This window comes from Acomys minous (genome assembly GCF_964271855.1).
Source record: "Acomys minous genome assembly, chromosome: 12".
Classification (NCBI taxonomy): Eukaryota; Metazoa; Chordata; class Mammalia; order Rodentia; family Muridae; genus Acomys; species Acomys minous.
Window position 1 is genome coordinate 13510008 of NC_140493.1, and position 24297 is coordinate 13534304.

Consider the following 24297-nt stretch of genomic DNA (forward strand, 5'->3'; position numbering starts at 1 on the left):
CATCTTGCTAAGCAACATGGAGGGTTCCCCATGAGACAGCCATCTCCTTCACACACATACACCTGCATAAAGTCTTGCCGTAGCAATCTGAACATCACCACTAGCCCGGCCTTTCCTCTGCCTCCCCACCCCTGCTTCAAGCTTTGCTTTTATGCCTAGATGAGGCTGTGCCCCCCAGGGAGGCTCATTGTCAGTGTGCGGGCCAGGGAGAGTTAGATAACAGTTTTAACTGTTCTGATAACAAAAAGAAAACATGGCATTCCATCTTCAATAAATCTAAAAGCTTATCTTAGAATGATGAATCTTTTAAAATTATTTTTACATTTGTTTACCTATATGTGTATAGCACACGCACACCACCCACCAAGTAAAGCATGCATATGTGGAGGTCAGAGGACAGTTTGTGGAAGTCAACTCTCATTTTGCATCATGTGGGTCCCAGGGTCTGAACTCAGGTTACCAGCCCTGATGCAGCAAGCCATCTCCCTAATCCAAATTATAGATCCTTTAGTATCACATGAAGTAATTCACAAAGCTACAGTAAGACCTGAGGGGCTTATCTTAGTATTTTTACTTTAAAAATCTTAGAGACTGGGGCTAGAGAGATGGCTCAGTGGTTAGGACTCCTGGCTGCTGGTCCAGAGGGCCAGGGGATCAATTTCACACCCTACCACTCAACTATCTTATGACCTCTGTGGGCACTGAACACACATGGTACACAGACATGCATCAGGCAAAACACTCACATACAGAAAGTACTTTTTTTGAGACAGAATCTTTCTGAATACCCTGGCTGGCTTGGAAGTCATTATGTAGACCGAACTGACCTCAAACTCACAAAGGTACACTTGTCTCTTCCTCCCAAATGCTGAGATTAAAGATGTAAGCCACCACACCTAGTGCTAAAATAAACTTTAAATGGAAACAAAACAAAACAAAACAAAACAAAAAACAACCCTAAAAGACTGACTGCAGTTCTTTTTTTGTTTGTTTGTTTGTTTGTTCGAGACAAGGTTTCTCTGTATAGCCTTGGCTGTTGGCTGTCCTGGACTCACTTTGTAGACCAGGATGGTCTCCAACTCATGAAGATTCGCCTGCCTCTTCATCCCAAATGCTGAGATTAAAGCTGTGTGTCACCACACCTGGCTTTCCCCTCACCTACCCCAAGACAGAGTTTCTCTGTATAGCCTTGGCTATCCTGAAACTCACTCTGTAGACCAGGCTTGCTTAGAACTTAGATTTCCACCTGCCTCTGCCTTTCCAAATACTGGCATTAAAGGCGTGCACCACCACCGCCTGGCTCTGGGTGCAGCTCTTAAATGTGTTTGCCTGTTTGTGAATCTGAGCCCTGACACAGCAGCCTCTGACACCATTATATAGTCCATTGATTTTCAATAAATGTACAAAATCAATTAAATGGAGAAAGGTGTGTGTGTGTAGTCTTTTTCAACATATTATGCTAGAAAACTGCATCGAAAAAGCAAAAAAACAAAAAAATAAAAAGAACTGAAGCTCAACCCTTACTTCACATCAGACCCCAAATTAGCATGATACACATTAATCATAAAATCTGGAAGTAGGGGCTGGAGAGATGGATCAGAGGGTTAAGAGCACTGGCTGCTTTTCCAAAGGTCCTGATTTCAATTCCCAGCAACCACATAGTGATTTACAGCCATCTATAATGAGATCTGGTGCCCTCTTCTGGTGTGCAGTTGTGCGTGCAGGCAAACATTATATACATACATAATAATAAATAAAATAAAATAAAATCTACAGGGGCTGGAGAGATGGCTCAGAGGTTAAGAGCACTGGCTGCTCTTCCAAAGGTCCTGAGTTCAATTCCTAGTAACCACATGGTGGCTCAAAACCACCTATAATGAGATCTGGTTCCTTCTTCTGACCTGCAGGCTCACATACAGGCAGAATGCTATATAATAAATAAATAAATCTTAAATAAAATAAAATAAAATAAAATCTACAACTAGGATTCTAGAAGCTGATGTTTTGGGGGCTGGAGTGTAACTCAGTGGTGGAGCCATCGCCTAGCATATACAGGGCATAAGGCTTGTTTCCCAGTGCTACAGAGGGAAGGGGTAGGATAGAAAGGGAGGCCAGTGTAGGGGAATGTTCATTCAGAACACGGCTGTTCTGGCAAGAGATCACAACCAAAGACCTTCTAGGTCTGCGTGATCCAGCTGGAGTACAAACATACCTTAAACCAAGAGACAGAGGCAAGCAGACCTGAGTTCAAGGCCAGCCTGATATAGAGCAACTATCACTGTAAAGAAAAGTTTAGAGCTGGGTGTGGTAGCAGTGGTGATGACGGCAGCAATGGCGCATGCCTTTAATCCCAGCACTCAGGAGGCAGAAGCAAGTGTATCACTGTGAGTTCGAGGCCAGCCTGGTCTACAAAACGAGTCCAGGACAGCCAAGGCTACACAGAGAGACCCTGTCTCAAAAAAACCAAAAGAAAAAAAAAGAAGAAAAGTTTAGATTCAGGCATGGTGGTATATGCCTTTAATCCCAAACAAAGGTAAAGATAGTTTGTAAAAAAAAAAAAAGCACCCATGTTTGAACCAACCCTCATGAGAAGAGAGGAAAGGGAAGCTACTTAAGAGGCAGCTTTACAGAGAGAGGAGGCAGTTTTACCAGGACAGTAATAGAGAGATGAGTTGCAGAGAGAACTGAGGTGAAGATGGAACGAGCCAGAAAATGAGAAGAAGCCAGAAGATTAGAGCAGACTGCTGAGTTAGTTTGAGGCCAAGCAGAGCAATCCCAGGCCCAGAGAGAACCAGATTGAATAAGTCAGCTGGGAGAAGAGTTTGAGCCAGAACAGCTGAGTTGAACCAGCCAGCCCAGAGCTCAGGAAGAACAAGTAAGGGCGAGCTCATTAAGCAGTAAGTCTCAGGCTGTCTGGCCTGCCACTCAAACGTCACTCTCAAACATGGGTGCTTCCTCCTACAGACTAACTTTACCTTCATTGTCTGAGATTAAAGGCTGTATCACCAGGCCTGGATCTAAGCTTTTTTTTTTTACCTGATACTTGCTGTATACCAGGCTGGCCCTGAGGAAAGAAAGAAAGCTAATGCCAGGCGCACACCTTTAATCCCAGCACTTGGGACACAGAGACAGGAGAATCTCTGTTTATTCGAGGCCAGCCTGGTCTACAAAATGAGTCCAGGAAAACCAAAAAAAAATAAATAAATTAAAAAAAAAAAAAAAAAAAAAAAAAGCAAGCAAGCAAGAAAACTAAAGTATTAGTAATTAAAATATGTAATAAAATGACAGAAACTAGCACTAAAACTTACCAATGACTGTATATAAAAAATTCCAACACTGCTTATTATAAACAAATAAACAATCTGCTTTAGCTGGGCACAGTCACACACACCTTTGGTCCCAGCACTTGAGGGGCAGAGGCAGGCAAATCTCTGTAAGTTTAAGGCCAGCCTGGTCTACGGAATGAGCTCCAGGACAGCCAGGGCTACACAGAGAGACCTTGTCTCAAACAAACAAACAAAAGATATAATTTAAAATATTCAAAGAGGCAGAAATATGACAACTGAAAAACACACAGTGGGCAATTATGAACCAAAAGCTGAGATAAAATTTTAAACCTGAAAACTAATTTTAAGGCAAAAAGCAAAACAAGCAACCAAAAAACCAAAACAATAAGAGGCAATGTTACACACAGGTAAGAAAGAAAAGACCCAAGCATGATGGACATACAAACCTTAAGGGATTCTGCAACCTCTATAATGCAGCAGTGAACAGAAATCCATACAAATAAAACTGCTGTGGCCCTGGACATGGATCCTAGGGAAACAAAAACTTAAATTCACACAAAAACCTTCGCATGAATGTTGATAGCAGCTTTAGTTGTAACAGTCAAAGATGAGAATAACATCAGGGCACACCTTTAATCCCATCACTCAGGAGGCAAAGGCAAGCACATCTCTGTGAATTTGAGGCCAGCCTGGTCTACAGAGTGAGTTCTAGGACATCCAGTGCTACATAGAGAGACCCTGTATCAAACAAGACAAAAAGCTAGAATTACATAACAAATTTCATTTCTTTGATTGCTAACCAAAAGGGGGTAGGGAGGATGGAAGGCAAACTATAACGTAACATGTGGTACCAACACAGTAAATTAAATAGGCTATTAAAAAGGCATATCAGGGGCTGGAGAGATGGCTCAGAGGTTAAGAGCACTGTCTGTTCTTCCAAAGGTACTGCGTTCAATTCCCAGCAACCACATGGTGTCTCACAGCCATCTATAACGAGGTCTAGTGCCCTCTTCTGGCCTGCAGGCACACATGTGGGCAGAATACTGAACAAATAATAAATCTAGGGGGAAAAATCATCTGGCATGGTGGTGCATGCCTTTAATGCCAATGCTTGAGAGGCAGGGACAGGTGGATTTTGTAGGTCCAGGGCTAGCCTGGGCTATAAATCCAGTCCAGGACAGGTGGGGCTACACAGAGAAACCCTGTCTCGAAGAACAACAAAAACAAAAAACAAAACAAAACAAAATAAAAAAAGGCTCCCTTTGCTAACACATATCCCAAATCCAGGATTATACGGGAAGATTGACATGGTCTCCATGCAAGAAAGATATGAAAATTCCTGAATCTTTCCTTATTTTCTTGCCTAACATGCATATGCTGTAGAAAGTTAACAAATAATTTTAAATGATGGCTAGCCTTGTTTAATGTCATATAAAAAATTCATGGAAGCCAGGCTTGGTGGCACACGCCTTTAGTCCCAGCACTTGGGAGACAGAGGCAGGCGGATCGTTGTGAGTTCAAGGCCAGCCTGGTCTACAAAGCGAATCCAGGACAGCCAGGGCTACACAGAGAAACCCTGTCTTGAAAAAAAAACAAACAACAACAAAAAAAAAAAAAATTCAAGAGCTGGAGAGATGGCTCAGAGGTTAAGAGCACTGTCTGTTCTTCCAAAGGTCCTGAGTTCAATTCCCAGCAACCACATGGTGGCTCACAACCATCTATAATGAGATCTGGTGCCTTCTTCTGACCTGTAGGTGCATATACAGGCACAACACTATATACATAATAAATAAAAATAAATCTAGAAAAAAATTAATGTATAATCCCAAGCACAATTGTTAACAATATATATATTAAGTTCATGTAAGTGGGATAAATGTTTTTATTTTGAGGACTACTTTAACAGTCTTTACTGAGAGCTGTGTATGAGGCCTCTACTCCTGCATCTTCTCCATTGTTTCTTCCTTGTGTTTGTTCTTCTCCTTTCCTACTTGTCGGGACTTGGCTTTCCTTTCAGGATCGTCTCATGGCCGTTGTCCAGTTTTAGCCTGGTGATGACCACCTTGCTGGGGTGGATACCACGCAGAGAGTTGTACCTTTCCTCGCTGCGCTCGTTCAATGTATTTTTTCCTGTACACCTGGACCACTCTGCCAATCTACTGGCCTTTGTAGTGTCCTCGGACAACCTGAACATCCTCGTCCTTTTGAATGGGCGTGGACTGTGAGAAGGTACACTGAAACAGCATTTGTAGTTCTTGCTTCAGGCAGAGGTCACAAAGGGACTGAACTACATTTTAGTGGCTGCTATCCAGCAATGGCCGCAAAAGGAAAGAGGTCTACATGCGACTTCCGATAAATGTTTTATAATTGGGAGAAAATAATTTTTTTGAGACAGAGTCTCGTGTTTGCCAGAATAACCTCAAATTTGGTGTGTAGCTGGGAATCATCATGAACTTCTGGTCTTTCTGCCTCTGCCTCCCTGGTGCTGGGCGGAGCTCAAAGCCAGGGCCTTCATTTATGTTAGGCAAATGCCTCCCACCTCAGTCACATTCCTAGCTCCAAAAAGGAAATGGCGACTATTGGCATTCTGCTTCAGTCCACCTACTTGTGGTGTCATTGCTTACCTGCCACAGGGCTGTGAGCCTGCCCAGGGCATACAAAACGACAGACCCTCCACGTGGTGTCTCTCTCCCCCCCACCCTTACCCCTCTCTTCCTCTGTCTCTGTCTCTCTGGGGTACCCCTCCCCCCACGCTCATTTAATAAACTCCGTATAACATAATATCTGGTACCTTGTATCTATCACTATCTTATTCATATATCTGTGTGTGTCTGTGTGTATATGTGTGTGTGTGTGTAATTGATGAGTGTACAAACTGAATAAATGACTAGAAAAGTATTACTGGGCAAAGCAAACTAATCCCAAAAGATTGCATACTATGATTCCATTGATAACTTGGTGGGTTTTGTTCGTTTATTTGTTTGAGATATGGTCTCACTATGGTGCCATGGCTGGTCTTAAACTCTTGGGCTCAAACATTTCTCTTCAGCCTCTTGAAAGCTTAAGGGTACACCACCATTACCAACAGTATAACCTTTTGTTTGATTTTTCTTTGTCCTTTTCTTTATTTTGGTTTTTGATACAGGGTTTCTCTGTGTAGCCCAGGCTGCTCTGGACTCGCTTTCTAGACCAAGCTGACCTAGACCGGGCTGGCCTTGAACTTACAGATCCGTCTGCCTTTGCTTCCTGAGTGCTGGCACTACAGGTGTGGGCTACCACCACCAGGCTCAGTATAACATTTTTAAATGATAAATTTTGGAAATGGCATGGTGGTACATACCTATAATCACAGCATTTGGAAGGCAAAGGCAGATGTCTGTCCGTGACTACAAGGCCAGCCTGAACTATATAGCAAACAAGTTCCAGGATAGCCCAAGGTATGTAGACCCTGTCTCAAAACACAATAACAAAGTTCTAGAAACAGAGGCTGAAGAGATGGCTCAGTGGTTAACAGAGCACTGATTGTTCTTCCAGATTACTTGGGCTTGAGTCCCAGCATCCACATGGTGGCTCACAACCACATGCAACTCTCACTGTGGGGGAATCTTACATCCTTGTCCTCTTCTGACATGTACCAAATATGCACACAGTAAAGATATACATGCAGGCAGAATGCATATACACAAAATAAATAAAAATTTTTCAAAGATTAGAAATGGGAGGACAAGCCGGGCGTGGTGGCGCACGCCTTTAATCCCAGCACTTGGGAGGCAGAGGCAGGCGGATCGCTGTGAGTTCGAGGCCAGCCTGGACTACAAAGTGAGTCCAGGACAGTCAAGGCTACACAGAGAAACCCTGTCTCAGAAAACCAAGAAAAAAAAAAAAAAAAAAAAAAAAAAGAAATGGGACAGGCCAGGCGGTGGTGGCACATACCTTTAACCCCAGCACTCCGGAAGCAGAGGCCTTGTCTCGAAAAACCAGAGAGAGAGAGAGAGAGAGAGAGAGAGAGAGAGAGAGAGAAATGAGAGGACAGTGTAGCAGTTAATGTTGTTAACTAACAGGATCTAGAATCACCCAGAAGACAAGACGTGCAGTGACGGAGTGTCTTCATTCTGTTAACTGATGTGGGAAGACATAACCAAAGAGTGGGCAGCGCTATGCCCTGGGCTTGAGTTCTATACTGCATAAAAAGGAGGAATCGGTGGTGCACACCTGTGATCTCAGCACTCAGGGAGGCGGAGGCAGGCGGATCGCTGTGAGTTTGAGGCTAGCCTGGTCTACAAAGTGAGTCCAGGACAGCCAAGGCTACACAGAGAAAACCTGTCTCAAAAAAAAAAAAAGTATTAATGAGTAAATGCACATCTTATAGATTAAAAGTAGAAATGCCCAGTTGTTTTTTATAGGAAGATTTAGATTTGTGATCCTCTTAAGATTTTTACAAGATTAGCTTTTAAGATAATTGGTTCTTTCTTTATAACTGAAAAACCTGGCTTGGGCTGGAGATATAGCTCAGAGGTTAAGAGCAACCACATGGTGGCTCACGGCCATCTGTAATGAGATCTGGTTCCTTCTTGTGCAGGCAGGCACATGTGGAGGCAGAATACTGTATAATAAATAAATCTTTTTTTAAAACTGGCTGAAAAATTACCTTGCTTGCTCACATTTTATTAACCTATGACAAGTTGCTTATTTACAACATATGTGGGTTCTTGGAAATAATGTTTTTTTAAAAAGATTTATTTATTATTTATATAGTATTCTGCACGCCAGAAGAGGGCACCAATCTCATTGTAGATGGTTGTGAGCCACCATGTGATTGCTGGGAATTGAACTCAGGACCTTTGGAAGAAGAGAGGCATCTTAACCTCTGAGGCATCTCTCCAACCCCCGGAAGTAACGTTTTTATCCACCTGTAATAAGTAAATGTTTATCACTTAGGGTACTGGGGAAATGTTTTTCATGATCATTTACAAAAAATAAAAATAATATGTAACCACATTGTAAATTTTATACTGCTTGAAAGATTTTGCTGGGATATATAAACTGTAGGAGAAAAAAAAAGTTAGAAGAAACTTGTTGGAACCTACCTACTGAAATCTGTCTTACTTCATCATCAAGTCTAAGTGTGTGTGTGTGTGTGGGGGGGGGGTGATCTTTTTCTCTCTTTTCTTTTTTAGACACTTGCCACCACCAGTGAAAGCCCCTGCTAGGGAGCCATCAACCCTAGCCCGCCCCCAGCAACCATTACTTCTGGCCCTACTATCAGTGGAAGCCCTGTCAGTAACAATCAGTTCCAGCCTAGAGAGTTAAGCTAGTCTGCTGAGTGATCCAGCCTCTGATCTACACCCTGACTCAGTTTACCCTGTGGTGTCAAAGCTGCTCTTCAATGATTTTTATTTATTTTATTTTATTTTGGCTTTTTGAGACAGGGTTTCTCTGTGTAGCCCTAGCTGCCCTAGATTCACTTTGTAGACTAGGCTGGCCTTGAACTCACAGCAATCCGCCTGCCTCTGCCTCCCTAGTGCTGGGATTAAAGGCGTACATCACCACCCCCGCCCAACGATTTTTATTGTAACCTTTTTGTTTAATCTCAACTTCTATTTCCCATCTCTCAGTTCAACACTCTGATACATGTTACAATTCACTAATTCTGTCTTCATATATGTTTAATCTGTTTAAATTTACAAGTGCTTTTAGATGATAAGCCATCTTGCAGGCCCAATTTTTTAATATTTCTTTTTCAAACTTTGTTTTTTGTTTTGTTTTGCTTTAATAGAAGTGGGGTCTAAAGTGGTACAGACTGGTCGTATCTTCTCAAATCCTGGGATTACAAGTGTGAACCACCATGCCTGGTCTCTACACCCTATCTTCCATAGAGATGCTTAACTAATGGGAAGGCCAGCTGGTTACCACTGAGAGCATCCTTGCTCATGGTTTACGGAAGCCAGCTTTGGACTTAGTGTATCAACACAGCAGGATGACCTTCCCGTTCAGATCAGTCCTTGCGATTCCTTCTTGACTGTCAAGAACAGCTCGCCTCGGCCAATACCTCCTAATGCTTACCCAGTGTGAGTGAAGGAAAGGACCTCAGGTTCTGCTTCTTTATTTCCCAGGGTGAAAGAATTGGAAGACAGAGGGGAGGATTCAAACACAAGCACTGCCCATACGATCCTACAGTTCCACAAGAGTCCAACAGAATGTTCTGTGGTAGAGACTGTTGCCAAGAGAGAATTAGAATCTAAACTGCAACTTATTATATGTCCAGCCAGAAATCAGCTCTTATTTTTTTCTATTTTAACTTTTAAAAATGTATCATTGATAGGTATGGTGGCCTGTGCCTTTAATCCCAGCGCTTGGGAGACAGATGAAGGTGTGTCTATGAGTTCAAGTGAGTTCCCGGACAGCCAGGGTTACAGAGTGAGACTTTGTCTCAATAGATAGATAGATAGACAGACAGACAGACAGACAAAAAGACAGACAAGCTTTATTTCTCGTTATTGTGTGAATGTGCCGTGTGTAAGTACAGGAGCATACATGCACATGTGAGGAAATCAGAAGACAACTTTCAGGGGTCAGGCCCCTCTCTCTAGGCTGGACTCCAGGGACCACTCTGGCCACCAGGCTTGGGCAATAAGCACTCTTACCCACTGAGCCATCTTACCAGCCCAGTTTTTTCCTTTTAATTCATATTAGTTGGGGTAAATAGTCTTCTTAAATCCTTGGACTTATGTCTTACTAGCTTTTTAAAAATGCTTTATTACAGCAAAGGAAAGGAAACAATGCACTGAGCATGCTTTATTCTGAAGAAAACCAATGCTCTCTTCAGTGCAAAGCAAAAGAGTTGTCACAGTGCTCAGTGTCCTGCTTTTCTCTCTTGCCCTTTAGGTGTTATCTTAATGTCTAGCACAACAAAATGCTGGCAAGAAATTACCTGAACCCACCTGTGATGATGCCCACCTGAAATCCAGCACTCAGGACACAGGGGGAGAATTATAACTTTAACACTTTGGACAGCCAGGTGTGGTGGTGCACACCTTTAATCCCAGCACTTGGAAGGCAGAGGCACGTGGATCTCTGTGAGTTCCAGGCCAGCCTGGTCTACAGAGCTAGTTCCAGAATGGCCAGGACTACGCAGAGAAACCCTCCCTCAAAAAACAGAACAAAACCCCACAACAAAACTACATAGTAAGATCCTGTCAAAGAGAGAAATGAAGCCGAACAGTGGTAGTGCCTGCCTTTAATCCTAGCACTCCAGAGGCAGAAGTAGGGGGGTCGCTGTGAGGTCGAGGCCAGCCTGGTCTTCAAAGTAAGTCCAGGACAGCCAAGGCTACACAGAGAAACCCCATCTCAAAAAACTAAAAGGGAGGAGAGAAAGAGAGAATTTTATTATTATATATTTATTTTATGCAACATCTAGTTGGATTATAATAGGCTTTCAATGAGCCAGTCAGACCACCACCTGAAACGTTGTTACAGAACCAGATCTCTGTGAATGTGAAGCTAGCATGGTCTACAGAGTGAGCTCTAGGGCAGCCAGGGGCAAGACAGAGAAACCCTGACTCAACAAACAAACAAACAAACAAACAAGCCAGGCACAGTGGTGCCCTCCTTTAATCCCAGCACTCAGGAGGCAGAGGCAGGTGGATTCCTGTGAGTTTGAGTCCAGCTGGGTCTACAAAGTGAGTCCAGGACAGTCAAGGCCACACAGAGAAACCCTGTCTCAAAAAACCAAACCAAACAAATTAACAACAACAACAATAAAAAACCCAACAAAACTGAAACAAAACATTTTGCTGTTATCCAACCTTTGAATTTAAATGACCATCTATTCAATATATTTGAGTAAACTGTACAATAAAGTATAATTTGATTTAAAAGATCACCTTACCTTCTATGGCAGTATCTTGCTTAAATCTTGTATTCAGGCAAAATAAAAAGCATTTGGATTTTTCTTTTGTGTATATGCAGCTTTTAAAAAAAGATATTTTCATTCAGGGAAGAATTTTGGCTGGCTTACCTGAAAACAAAAGAAAAATATTTAATTTTCTTTTATGAAGTTAATTTTCAGTCTTAGTTTCTTTTCCTGATGCTCTGATAAAATACTTTACAAGATGAAGGTAAGGAAGGCTTATTTTAGCTCACAGTTCAAGGTCCACCATGGAAGAGAAACCAAAGGAATAGAAGCAGCTGGTCAACAGATGCTTGCACCGTGCCCTGCCTCCTCTCACAGTCTAAGATCACTATCCACAGAATGGTGCCCGTGGTGGGCAGGGCTTCCTTCTCAGTTACTGCAATCAGGATAATCCCCTGTAGATATGCACCAGAGGTCCATTTCCCAAGTAATTCTAGATCCCAGAGTTGACAATAAACGTTATCATACTAGCAAACTTTTTTGTTTGTTTGTTTTGTTTTTTTGTTTTTTGGAGACAGGGTCTCTCTGTGTAGCCTTGGCTATCCTGGACTTACTTTGTAGACCACGCTGGCCTCGAACTCACAATGATCCACCTGCCTCTGTCTCCCGAGTGCTGGGATTAAAGGAGTGTGCCACCACCATACTAGCAAACTTTTAAATCTTCAATTGAAAGACAATATTTTTTCTATTGCCAAAAAAAGTTTTGCCAAGCTGGAGAGATGGCTCAGAGGTTAAGAGCACTGTCTCTTCTTCCAAAGGTCCAGAGTTCAATCCCCCAGTAGCCACATGATGCTTTCTTCTGGCCTGCAGGTGAACATGCAGGTAGAATACTGTATACATAATAAATAAATCTTTTTAAAAAATAAATAAAAGGCTGGAGTGGTGGCTCAGTGGTTAAGAGCACTGACAGCTCTTCTGAAGGACCCGAGTTCCATTCCAGCACTCACATGGCAGCTCACAACTGTCTGTAACTCCAAGATCTGACACCTTCACACAGACATACATGCAAGCGAAACACTAATGTACATAAAATAAAAATAATAAATATTAAAAATAAATAAATAAATAAAAAGTTTTGCCCTGCAAAAGATAGAACCCACCGGGGCTGGAGAGATGGCTCAGTGGTTAGGAGCACCACCTACTCTTCCAGAGGTTCTGAGTTCAATTCCCAGCAACCACACGGTGGCTCACAACCATCTATGATGTGATCTGATGCCCTCTTCTGCAGATAAAGCACTCATATACAATAAATAAATAAATAAATCTTTAAAAAAAAAAGATAAAACCCACCAAAAAAGGAAACCCTTTGAATTAGGGATGGGGTAGGGTTTTGTTCTTATCTTTCCAAGAGAATAAAAACATCTAAGAAAGGAATCCGGAGACCACTGGACAAATGAGACATCTGAAGGAAAAAAGGAAGGATTATGAAGAGAAAATGTCACAAGAAGTAAACTCGCCAAAGGCTCCTGCTCACATGTATCTTGTCTCTTTGCCCTCTACAGACATAAGTGGCAAATGATCTTTCTGTGGTCTCAACGCAATTAAAAATTAAAGCTGACTTTGGGGTTGGAGCGTGGCTCTCTCCTTCTCTAAACCCATGTGTGCTTGTTAAAGCGAAATGCAAAATCCCAGTTTCATATCAAAAGAGCCACCTGGTATGGGACAGAGGAAAGCAAAAAATAAGAGACGATTCTATTGCCACTGATCTCTTAATACCCCCAACGATCAATCCACCTGGACTGTGTGACACCAGCCACTGGGAAGAACTGCTCCATGCTTCTTCTGCTGCCTGGTTCTGCTCAAGCAGTGGACACGTTTGAGTTCACTGTTAGTTCTACCTAGTCGGGATTGCCACTAAGCTGACAAACAGCACCCAAAGATCAATCAGCTTCAAACCACAGACTGCTTAGGACATTCAAATTGCTAAGTTCATATGATAAACATTTTACAGAACTTTGAACTCAAAACACTTAATCCTAAAACTGCCACATACAACTAAGCTGGACATTGTGGAGAGATATAGGGGAGATATGGAAATAATACAGGAATGATGGGGGGAAAGTGTAGATTATTGCATTTACTCTTATAGATCTTTGCATATTGATACAAAAATAAGGATATATTTTGGTTACAACATACTTTGATGTATCAACTTTTTATAAAGATATTGAACCTATGTAATTCTTTTTTATATATAATTTATTTTAATTTTATTTTATGTACATTGGTGTAAGGGTGTAAGTTCGCCTGGAACTGAAGTTACAGACAGTTGTGAACTACCATGTGGGTGCTGAACATTGCACTTCGGTCCTTTGGAAGAGTAGACAATGCTCTTAACCACTGAGCCATCTCTCCAGCCTCATACTTATGTAATTCTTAAAAATGCAATATGGGGCTGGGCGTGGTAGCACATGCCTTTAATCCCAGCACTCGGAAGGCAGTCAGGAGGATCACTGTGAGTTCAAGGCCAGCCTGGTCTACAAAGTGAGTCCAGGACAGCCAAGGATACACAGAGAAACCCTGTCTTGAAAACTCTTTTTTTTAATGCAATATGAATTTCTAGTCATTTTGAAAGGCACTATCACAAACTGTTTAGGATAATTTTAAAAATGCAAACTAATAGCCAAACTAAATTGTGGTTCTGTTAGGTGCTAGTTTAGTTAATCATAGGTGTTTTCTAAGTTAATCAGACAGTATATGGCTAGAGACAAGCAATTCAGATATACTGAGAGAGACAGATGATCTTCAAAACCTCAGAGATCTATAGACTATGACATTTAAAGATGTTTTATTAATTTGAGATTTTTTTGTTTTTTTGACACGGGGTTTCTCTCTCTCTCTCTCTCTCTCTCTCTCTCTCTCTCTCTCTCTCAAAGATTTATTTATTTATTATTATATATACAGTATTCTGCTTGCATGTACACCTGCAGGCCGGAAGAGGGCACCAGATCGCCTTATAGATGGTTGTGAGCCACCATGTGCTTGCTGGGAATTGAACTCAGGACCTTTGGAAGAGCAGACAATGCTCTTAACCTCTGAGCCATCTCTCCAGCCCTGATACAGGGTTTCTCTGTGTAGCCTTGGCTGTGCCGGACTCATTCTGTAGACTTGGCTGGCCTCAAACTCACAGAGATCAGCCTGCCTCTGCCTCCTGAGTGCTGGGATTAAAGGCACACGCCACCACACCAGGCAATTTGAGAATTTTTTGACAATGAGACATGTCAGCTCCTGACAAAATCAAAAACTTCTCCTTTAACAGATGGCTTCATATGTGGCAAGCCAGCCACTGGATAAGAAAATGTCCTTTTTACTGCAGACAAAATAGTGGATAAACTGGATGTAGAAAAATCAACCATCGAGTTTTTGCAAGGACAAGGTAGGTAAATCCTTCATAATACCTGCTTTACAGAAAAGTCTGTCAGATATTCTGAGCCAGAAGGCTGAAGATGATGCTCCAATGTTATGAGAAATCTTGGGTGACTGTCCAGGCCACCAGCAGTTTGTCATTTCTAAAGTTTTGAAAGCTGCTTGCTCTGTACTTTCTGTTTATTCAGATAGTATGTATCCTTCTCAGGTCTCTGATGTGGTTGAAGCCTAAACAGTTATAGTCTTACTATTGAACTTAAGTTGTTTAAGATTTAAGAAGATGTTTTAGATCTAAAAAGATGTTTTTGATTAGTGATGCAAATTATCATACAAAGTAATTTAGGTACAGAACTTTGGATTCACCAAGACAGGATAGATAGAAGAATACTTTCTCCAAGGTTGCCAAATATTTATGGACTATACATTAAGAATGTATTTTTTACCGGACAGGATATAGTTTATTGATGTTAGAGAAAAAGTCTTTTATTTAGACAAAAAGGTGGAAATGTTGCAGGATCTTTGATCCCATTGTGTACCCCAAGTTGTGAAGTGTAAAAACCTAATTCTTGTTTGGTGCGGTTCAGCTCTAACACACACCTTTTTTTTTTTAAAGACTTGTTTATTTATTAAGTATACAGTGTTTTGCCTGCATGCATACCAGAAGAGGGCACCAGATCTCATTATAGATAGTGGTGAGTCACCATGTGGTTGCTGGGAATTGAACTCAGGACCTTTGGAAGAACAGGCAGTGTTCTTAACCTCTGAGCCATCTCTCCAGCCCCACACACACCTTTTAATCTAAGAATTTTCTATTTATTGTAATCAGGTGAATATGGTGTGCCTCAGCCCTAGCACACACCTTTAATCCAAGAATTTTGTGTACATAGGATTTACTAAAGTTAACCATAGGTCAAGAAGTAGAGTAAGAACCCAGCTGACAGGGATTAAACAGATAGGAGGGACTTGGAGAAAAAGGTATTTAGACAGTGTGGAGAAGAAGGAGCTCTTTAGCTCTTTGGCTCTTAGCTTTTGGCTTTTTCCTCATGGGCTGTCAGATGAGCTATCAGGCCTTTCCCTCCTGGGTCATCAGCTGAGCCAGCAGGCTTTTGGCTTGGTCCTTTAGGATGTGAGCTGAGGCTGAGTAGGAAGGTCAGCTGGGTGCTTTCTCTGCCTCTCTGAGCTAGCAAGTTTTCACACCAGCATCTGGCTCCTGAGTCTTTAATGGTAAAAATCAAATATTTTGATTTTCTTCATTATAACAACACTCCTGCCTCCAGGTTCCTGCCCTGTTTGAGTTTCTGCCTTAACTGTATTCAGTGAGGAACTATGATATGTAAGTGTAAGCAAAATAAAACCTTTCCCCCCAAGTTGCTTTTGGTCATGGTGTTTCAATTGAAACCCTAACTAAGATACAGAATCATGGAGGCTTCCATTCAGATTTCAAAGGAAAGTCTGAAAGGCCAGACAATGTGTGGCAAGGCCTCAATCCCTATAGAAAGTCCCCCTAAAACAGTGATGCTTAAAGCTGTGAGGGTAAGGCCGAGAATCGATAGAGCCAAGTCTGGTGCTTCACATCTGTAATCCCAGCACTGGCAAGACTGAGGCAGGAGGATTGATTACAGTGAGTCTGAAGCCAGCATGGGTTACAGGATGGATAAATAGATAGATAGATAGATAGATAGATAGATAGATAGATAGATAGATAGATAAAAAATTGGGGTAGAGAGCTGGCTCCATGGTTTAGAGCACATACTACACTTATGGAAGATAGGAGTTCAATTCCCAGCATGCACATCTGGCAATCACAGCCATAACTGGACTTTGCTACTTTATGTCTTCTTCTTTCTTCCACTGTTCTCCAACCATTTTCTTCCACCCTTTCAGCCCCTACCACTAGAGAGGAGAGAGAAAAAGGATAGAGTGAAAAGAAAAGAGATCCCTGAATAAAGTCAGGGGTTGTATAGGGGATAGCACTATAGTTAAAACTACTTCCTGAGAGTCGAGCCCGTGCCTTTAATCCCAGCACTTGGGAGGCAGAGGCAGGCAGATCTCTGTGAATTCAGAGGCAGAGGCAGGTGGATCTCTGTGAGTTCAAGGCCAGACTGGTCTACAAAGCAAGTCCACGACAGCAGGGATATTACACAGAGAAACCCTGTCTTTAAAAATCAAAAATAAAATAAAAAAATAAAAAGAGGGCGGAGGCTGGAGAGATGGCTCAGAGGTTAAGAGCACTGACTGCTTTTCCAGAGGTTCAGAGTTCAATTCCCAGCAACCACATGGTGGCTCACAGCCATCTATAATGTGATCTGATACCCTCTTCTAGCATGCAAGTGTACATGCAGGCAGAATACTGCATAAATAATAAATAAATCTTAAAAAAGAAAAAAACAAAAGCTCAAAACAATCAACCAGTATGTACAACACCCTACAGCTTCCCTTCTCCCAGATGTTTATAGCCTGAAGTCTCCTCAGCTGTCTCTTTACAGACACCTCCCACCTAACTATGCCCCCCTGTGCTGTACAAAGTCCCACCAAGCATCAAGGGCTCTGCCAGGGTCTCTTGGTTTTCTCTGGAGCATCCTCCCAGCTGCTAGATATGATGAACACAGTGAAAAGTAAAACCTTTACCATTAACTGTGGGGTTTGTCCAGTTAAGGACAGCTGGCCAGTATCATGAAGACACTGTCACCACTGCAGACTTGGCCCATCATGAAACCAAATAATGACCCAAACCAGCCAGAGAACTAAAAGCAAATAGGCCAGATCATATCAGTATACTCCCTAGCTACAAAGACCACACACAGAGCACAGTTTCTGTCACTGATCAAGTTTGTAATCTTAGGAAAGCGCCTGATGCATGTGTAATAGAAAAAAGCATACAGCTCCAGGACAGAGACTGTTATTACTACCACTGCCCAGAACAGTGGCCAACACCAGTCACGCCCAAGGAACCCAGAAAGGAAATGAATCAACTACAGAGAACCACAGACACACCATACTAACCCACACATATGAGATGAGAGCACCGACACTGTGCTAAGAAAACCAAAGCAGAATGGAAGCCCTTGGCAGGATAGAGCATACTGTGGCCGAGACTCTGAAGGGAAAACAGCATCACCAGGGCTGGAGCGCTGTCTCAATGGCTAAGAACACACACTGCTTTTGCAGAGGATCTGAGTTCAGTTCTCAACACCCAGATAGGGCAGCTTACAACCTGTAACTCCAGCTCCAGTAGAACCTGATGCCTCCAGCCACCAAAGGAACCTGCACGGACATGTACACACACACACACACACACACACACACACACACACACACACAGAGCCACAAACTCACACACCTAATTAAAAGTAATAACAATAGCCAAGTATGGCGGAGCATGTGTTTAATCCCAGCACTCAGGAGGCAAAGGCTGGCAGATCTCTGTGTTCTAGGCCATCCTGGTCTATATAGTGAGTCCCAGGCTAGCCAAGGCTCCATAGTAAGACTTTGTTTCAAATAACTACAATAACAATGGTGATAACAACAACAATAGAAAAAAAAATACCAAAAAACTAGGCATGGAGGTAACATGCTTTGTTTTTGAGGCAAGGTTTCTTTGTATAGCCTTGGCTGTCCTCAAACTAGTTCTGTAGTTCAGCTAGCCTCAAACACACAGAGATCCTCCTGAGTGCTGGGATTAAAGACTTGCGCCACCACTGACCAGCTAAAAGAGTAATTTTTTTTTTCTTGGTGGCACATGTTTTTAATCCCAACCCATGGCAAGCAGAGTCAGGTAGACTCTGAATTCAAGGCCAGCCTGTTCTACATACTGAGAACCTGCCTCAAAAAATAAAATAAAGCTAATATTACCTAAATAAGCATAATATAACTCCAAAAAGCACCAAGAAGGAAATCAGAGCAATGAACAAAGCTGAAATGCAATCAGGAAGTACAAAAGAACTCTAACTTTAGGATTATCCCAGCCACAATTAAGTGAAGTATTCGAAGCAGGCATGGTGGTGCACACTTTTAATCCAGAGGTAGGTGGATCTCTGAGTTCTGAGTCCTGGACAGCCAAGGCTACACAGAGAAACTCTATGGGGGGGGGGGGGGGAAGCAAAACAAAGTGAGTCCAGGACAGCCAGAGCTGTTACACAGAGAAACCCTGTCTCAGACAATACAGAGGGACATATTCAGCAAAGGTAGCAGTGCATGGCTCTTGCTGTGTGTGGGCACTGCGACGGCCCTCGCTCACAGCTCAGAGCTGCTCGGCGCTTCAGGCTGTCTATTGTAACTTCCATCACAGGCGAAACGCAGACGCCTCGGCAGGTGCACAAGGTCACCATTTAGTCATTCCCTTTGCACTTCCTTCCTTCAATGACTTCTTTCCTTTTATTAAATGTACTAGAATATGGTTACCTTCTTGAGACAACATGGGTTGTGCCATCAGCCTAGGCTCTTCAAGTCCTCAATTTTGTGTTTGTGCCCTCCAATACAGGATTTAGAAAATGACAGTATTATTCCTCACAAAATAATCTGGAAGCAGGTGTGATTACTCATGCCTGAAATCCCAGTACTCTAGAGGCTGAAGCAGAGCCAGACATGGTGGCGCATGCTTTAATCCCAGCACTCTGGGAGGCAGAGGCAGGCGGATCGCTGTGAGTTCCAGGCCAGCCTGGTCAACAAAGCAAGTCCAGGACAGCCAAAGCTATACAGAGAAACCCTGTCTCAAAAAACCAAAAGAGGTTGAAGCAGGGGGTTTATCATGATTTCAAGGCCAGCCTGAGCTATATATTGAGTTACACGGTATCCTAGGTTTGGAGTAAAATTATGTCTGAAAAACAAAATTTTATGTAGTGTCCAGCATATGCATGGCACAGTAAGTATATAATAAATGTCAGCAACTGTCCTTAGTCATGAACGGGGGAGGATGACAGGGGAAGCACTGGTCAGAGAAGGCGCCCATGAATTAAATCCATCAGGAGCCTTATTCATTTTAAATTAATGACCACAAACCTCAAGTAAACATTAAATGGAGCCTGGACTCCCAGTCTCTCTAGGAAGCTGTTTTCCCTCTCTTATAATAATGGCTATGAGCTCAAACACAGCTCCTTGCCTCCGAAGGTGAAGTCTAAGCCAGGCTGACTAGCGCACACGCTCACACCTGTAATCCCAGTACTCCAAGACTAGGTAGGAAGATTACCATGATTTGAGCAGTTTGGACTGTATAGCAATTCTGACATTAGCCTGGGCTAGTCAGACCCTATCTAACAATAAATAAAGAGACAAAGAATCCACACATCTCTTCACCCTCAGCAGGTCTTGTCATCAAAACAGGTGCCAGAGGCAGGCATGGTGGCGCATGCCTTTAATCTCAGCACTCCGGATCGCTGTGAGTTCGAGGCCGGCCTGGTCTACAAAGTAAGTCTAGGATAGCCAAGGCTACACAGAGAAACCCTGTTTCGGAAAAACAACAACAACAACAACAAAAAACCAAAACAGGTGCTAGAGCCTCATCCCCAGGAGGCGTCACGGCTTCTGCTCAACACCTTTGAATTCACTGACTAAATGCGAACAAGCTCAAGAGGCATAAGCACCCTGCTGAGACCCAGTCCTACAAATAAAGCGAAGGTGACAACATGGGGAACAGAGAAGAGACTCCTGCTGTGCACAGCCCACACTGCCAACCTGGACTCCATGTGACCAAAATTAACCTTGTTTCAAGCCACTAATCATTGAGGTGGGTTGTTTACACAGTAACACATAAATCATAAACCACCTTAATCCGAGACCAGCCTAGTCTACAAAGTGAGTCCAGGACAGCCAAGGCTACACAAAGAAACCCTGTCTAAAAAAAAAAAAGTCTGAGCCCAGGAATTCAGGGCCAGCCTGACAACACAGCAGGATTTTATCTGTTGAATCAAAACGTTGGGTGTGGTGGCTGTATTACTCAAGATTCTCTAGAGAATCTGAGTCAAAGAGTGAATCTATCTGTATTAAAGGGAGATGAATCAGAATGGCTTACTAGCTGTGATCTGGCTAGTCCATTAGCGCTGGCCGAGAATCCAATAGTTGTCCGTCCATAAGGCTGGCTGTCTTGGCTGATGGGTTTTTTTGTTTGGTTGGTTGGTTTTTGGTCTCTCTGTGTTAGCCTTGACTGTCCTGGACTCACTTTGTGGACCAGGCTGGCCTCAAACTCACAGCAGTCTGCCTGCCTCTGCCTCCCGAGAGTAAAGGCGTGCGCCACCATGCCTGGCTCTTGGATGATCTTTAAGTAGCTTCCAACACCAGTGAAGTAATACCTCAGCAGAATAGATGAACTTGCTATCATGAGTGAGAACAAGCAGGAAATAAGCAAGAGCTTCCTTCTTCTGCATCCTTCTATGTAGGCTGCACCAGAAGATGTGCACCAGATTTAGAGTGGGTCTTCAGACCTCAAATAATCCAGATTTGACCCAGGCATAGTGGCGCAGGCCTGTAATCCCAACACTTGGGAGGAGAGGCAGGTGAGTCACTGTGAGTTCGAGGCCAGCCTGGTCTATAAAGAGTCCAGGACAGCCAAGGCTACACAGAGAAACCCTATCTTGAAAAAAAAAAAAAAGGGAGGGGTGCTGAAGAGATGGCTCAGAGGTTAGGAACACTGACTGTTCTTCCAGAGGTCCTGAGTTCAACTCCCGGCAACCACATGATGGCTCACAACCATCTATAATGTGATCTGATGTCCTCTTCTGGCATGCAAGTGTACATGCAGGCAGAGCACTGTATGCATAATAATAAATAAATAAATCTTTAAAGGAAAGAACAACAACAAAAAATCCCAGATTCGGGTAGGTCTTCCTGCCAAAAATGACCTAATCAAGAGAATCTTTCACAGGTATACCCACCTGCTTGAGTTTTAGTTGATTCCAGATGCACTCAAATTGACAACCAAGATTTGCCATCACAGTGGCATATGGCTTTAATGCCAGCATTCTGTGAGTTTGAGGCCAGCCTCATTTACATAGGAAATTATAGGCCAGCTAGGATTATTATTACACAGTGAAATCTTGTCATATGCGCGCGCACACACACACACACACACATTCATTCTCTCTCTCTCTGCCCCCCACCCCCACCCCCACCCACCCCCCTGTCTCTCTTAGTCTGAGGCTCTGGTTCAGAAAGGGTAGAACAGCTTTGTATCAGATCAAAGCACCTTTCCTGCGGATAATAATTGTAAGGTCTGAACAAAATATTTGAGGCACTGAGCCTACAAAAACTAGGACAATCAGACCATCATTGAAAGCAAAGCAACAAGATGAACAGTTTTGACTTGAAGATGCTTCTCTTCAAATAGAAGTTCAGAATTAATGGAATTGGAGAGATGGCTCAGAGGTTAAGAGCATGTAGTGATCTTGTAGAGGATCTGAGTTCAGTTCCCAGCACCTATGCCAGCAGCTCCTAGGGCTCTGGCCTCTGTAGGCCTGTCTACTCACATACACACACATGCCCACACACAAACACATGTGTATATATGTTCAGAGTTCAGAACGAATTAAAAAAAAAAGTCTAACAAATAAGGAAATCCCAGATTTGCATTAAATCTCTTTGTTGTTGTTTGTTTGTTTTTGGTTGTTGTTGTTGTTGTTGTTGTTGTTGTGCTTTTTGGTTTGGTTTGGTTTTTCAAGACAGGGTTTCTCTGTGTAGCCTTGGCTGTCTTGGAACTCACACTGTACACCACAGTGGCCTCGAACTCAGAGATCTGCCTGCCTCTGCCTCTGCCTCTGCCTCTGCCTCTGCCTCTGCCTCCGGAGTGGTGGGATTAAAAGTGTGCGCCACTACCACTGGCTTGATTTGCATTAAATTTCTCTCCAAATCCCCAGATGGGTCAGCAGATGAGACTACAAGGAACAAAGGATAAAGCAGTCAGGATAAGGCCCCAAGGGCTGGAGAGATGACTCAGGTTAGGAGCACTGACTGCTCTTCCAAAGGTCATGAGTTCAAATCCCAGCCATATGTTGGCTCACAACCATCTATAATGAGATCTGTATACATAATAAATCTTTTTTAAAAAAGAAAAAAGAAAAGAAGGCCCCAAAAGTTACTTAAGTGGCAGTGGCAACAATAAAAGGGTTTCCAAAGGTTTTTGTTTGTTCTGGTTTTTGGCTTTTTAATTTGTATGCGTGGTTTGTCTGCATACCAGATGCCTGCCTAGTGCCACCAAAGCCAGGAGAGGGTACCAGACCCCCTAGAACTGGAGTCATGGACAGCTGTTAGCCAACATGTGGGTTCTGGGAACCAAACCTGAGTTCTCTGCAAAAGCAGTCAGTGCTTCCCAGTTTTCGAGCCAGGGTTTCTCTGTGTAGCCTTAGCTGTCCTGGACTCATTTTGTAGACCAGGCTATCCAGGCTATCTTGAACTCAGAGATCCACCTGCCTCTGCCTCCCAAGTGCCGGGATTACAGGTGTGTGCTACCCACGCCTGGCCTACTTTGTAGTTTTTAAATATATCAACCCAACAGTCCAAAAGGATAAGTATAAGTAGAATATTACAGTTAAACTAAAGGAGGAAATATAAAATAGTTTAAACACAGCAAAAAAAAAAAAGATAAACAATAATAGCTGATTTATCATAAGTAGGGACTAGAAAACAATGAAGTAAGTTTTGAAGTGCTTAAACACAAACAATTGTCAAACAAGAATTCTACATCCAGCAAAAGAATCTTTCAAAGAAGAAAGGTAGGGTCTAAGATATGTATCAGTGGAAAGAATGCTTGCCCAGCATAAATGAAACCCCCTATTTGTGCTGTAATCCCAGCACTCAGAAGGTAATAGCAGAAGGATCAAGTTCAGAAATTCAAGATCATTCTCTGTCAAGAGTTTAAAGTCAACCTGGGCTTACAGGAGACCCTGTCTCTAAATAAGTAAATCCTGGCATTCAGGAGGCTGAGGCAGTAGGATCCCAAAATCAGCCTGAGCAAAACCTCATCTCAAAAGTAAGTCAGGAGTTGGGCATCTTGACTCCCACCTGTAATCTCAGAACTCTAGAGGCTGAGAGGGATCCTTGTGATTTCAGGCCAGCCAGGACCATATAATGAGACGACGCCTAAAAAAAAAAAAAGGAAAGAAAAAGAAAAGAAAAGAAAAAAGCTGGCTGAGAATGGAGCTCAAGGGCAGAGCAGAAAGCCCAATATTGCCAAAAAGTATTATACAGCTATTTATTTGGTATTTTGCCTAGAGCAGTGGCTCAAGTCTTTTAATCCCAGTACTTGGAAGGCTGAGACAAAAGAATAACTAGATTTCAGGCCAGCCTGAACTACAAAGTGACACCCCATCTCAAGAAAACAAAACCAAGACAGCACTGCTGAGCATACACAAGGTTTGACCCTAGAACAAAAAGGAAGAAAAGAAGAAAAGGATAGAGGGTAAGAAGGGAGGGAATAAGAGGAGGAGGGAAGGGAGAGAAGAAGAAGGAAAATTGGGCATTCATAAATATCTCTTCATAAATTTCCAAAGATCCCCAACAAAGCACTAGCAAACCAAATCACATCTCTCCCCGCCCCCCCCCACACACACACACAGAGAGAGAGAGAGAGAGAGAGAGAGAGAGAGAGAGAGAATGTCCATCATGCCAAAAGGAATTTATCCCAAGAACAGTTATTTTTAACATCTGAATAATCAATCAATATAACATACCACAAATCAATGAAAATAAAATAACCATCTGAATTGATGCAGAAAAAGCATTTGACAAAATCCAACACTCTTTCAT

General features: G+C 42.7%; 1 protein-coding gene across 6 annotated transcripts in view; it reads right to left on the reverse strand.

The window, feature by feature from the left end:
• PPP6R2 (protein phosphatase 6 regulatory subunit 2) overlaps positions 1-24297 on the reverse strand; it is a 70157-nt gene that overhangs the window by 40178 nt on the left and 5682 nt on the right. For 2 of the 6 annotated variants that reach the window (XM_084802917.1, XM_084802922.1), the window contains exons 2-3: positions 11176-11304; positions 3734-3816 (exon numbers count right to left, since the gene is read on the reverse strand). The gene's annotated coding sequence lies outside the window, so the exon portion shown is untranslated. Of the gene's footprint in view, positions 1-3733; positions 3817-3917; positions 4026-7220; positions 7251-9350; positions 9477-11175; positions 11305-24297 lie in introns of those variants that run through there. The other 4 variants (XM_084802918.1, XM_084802919.1, XM_084802920.1 and 1 more) reach the window with 4 other exon arrangements.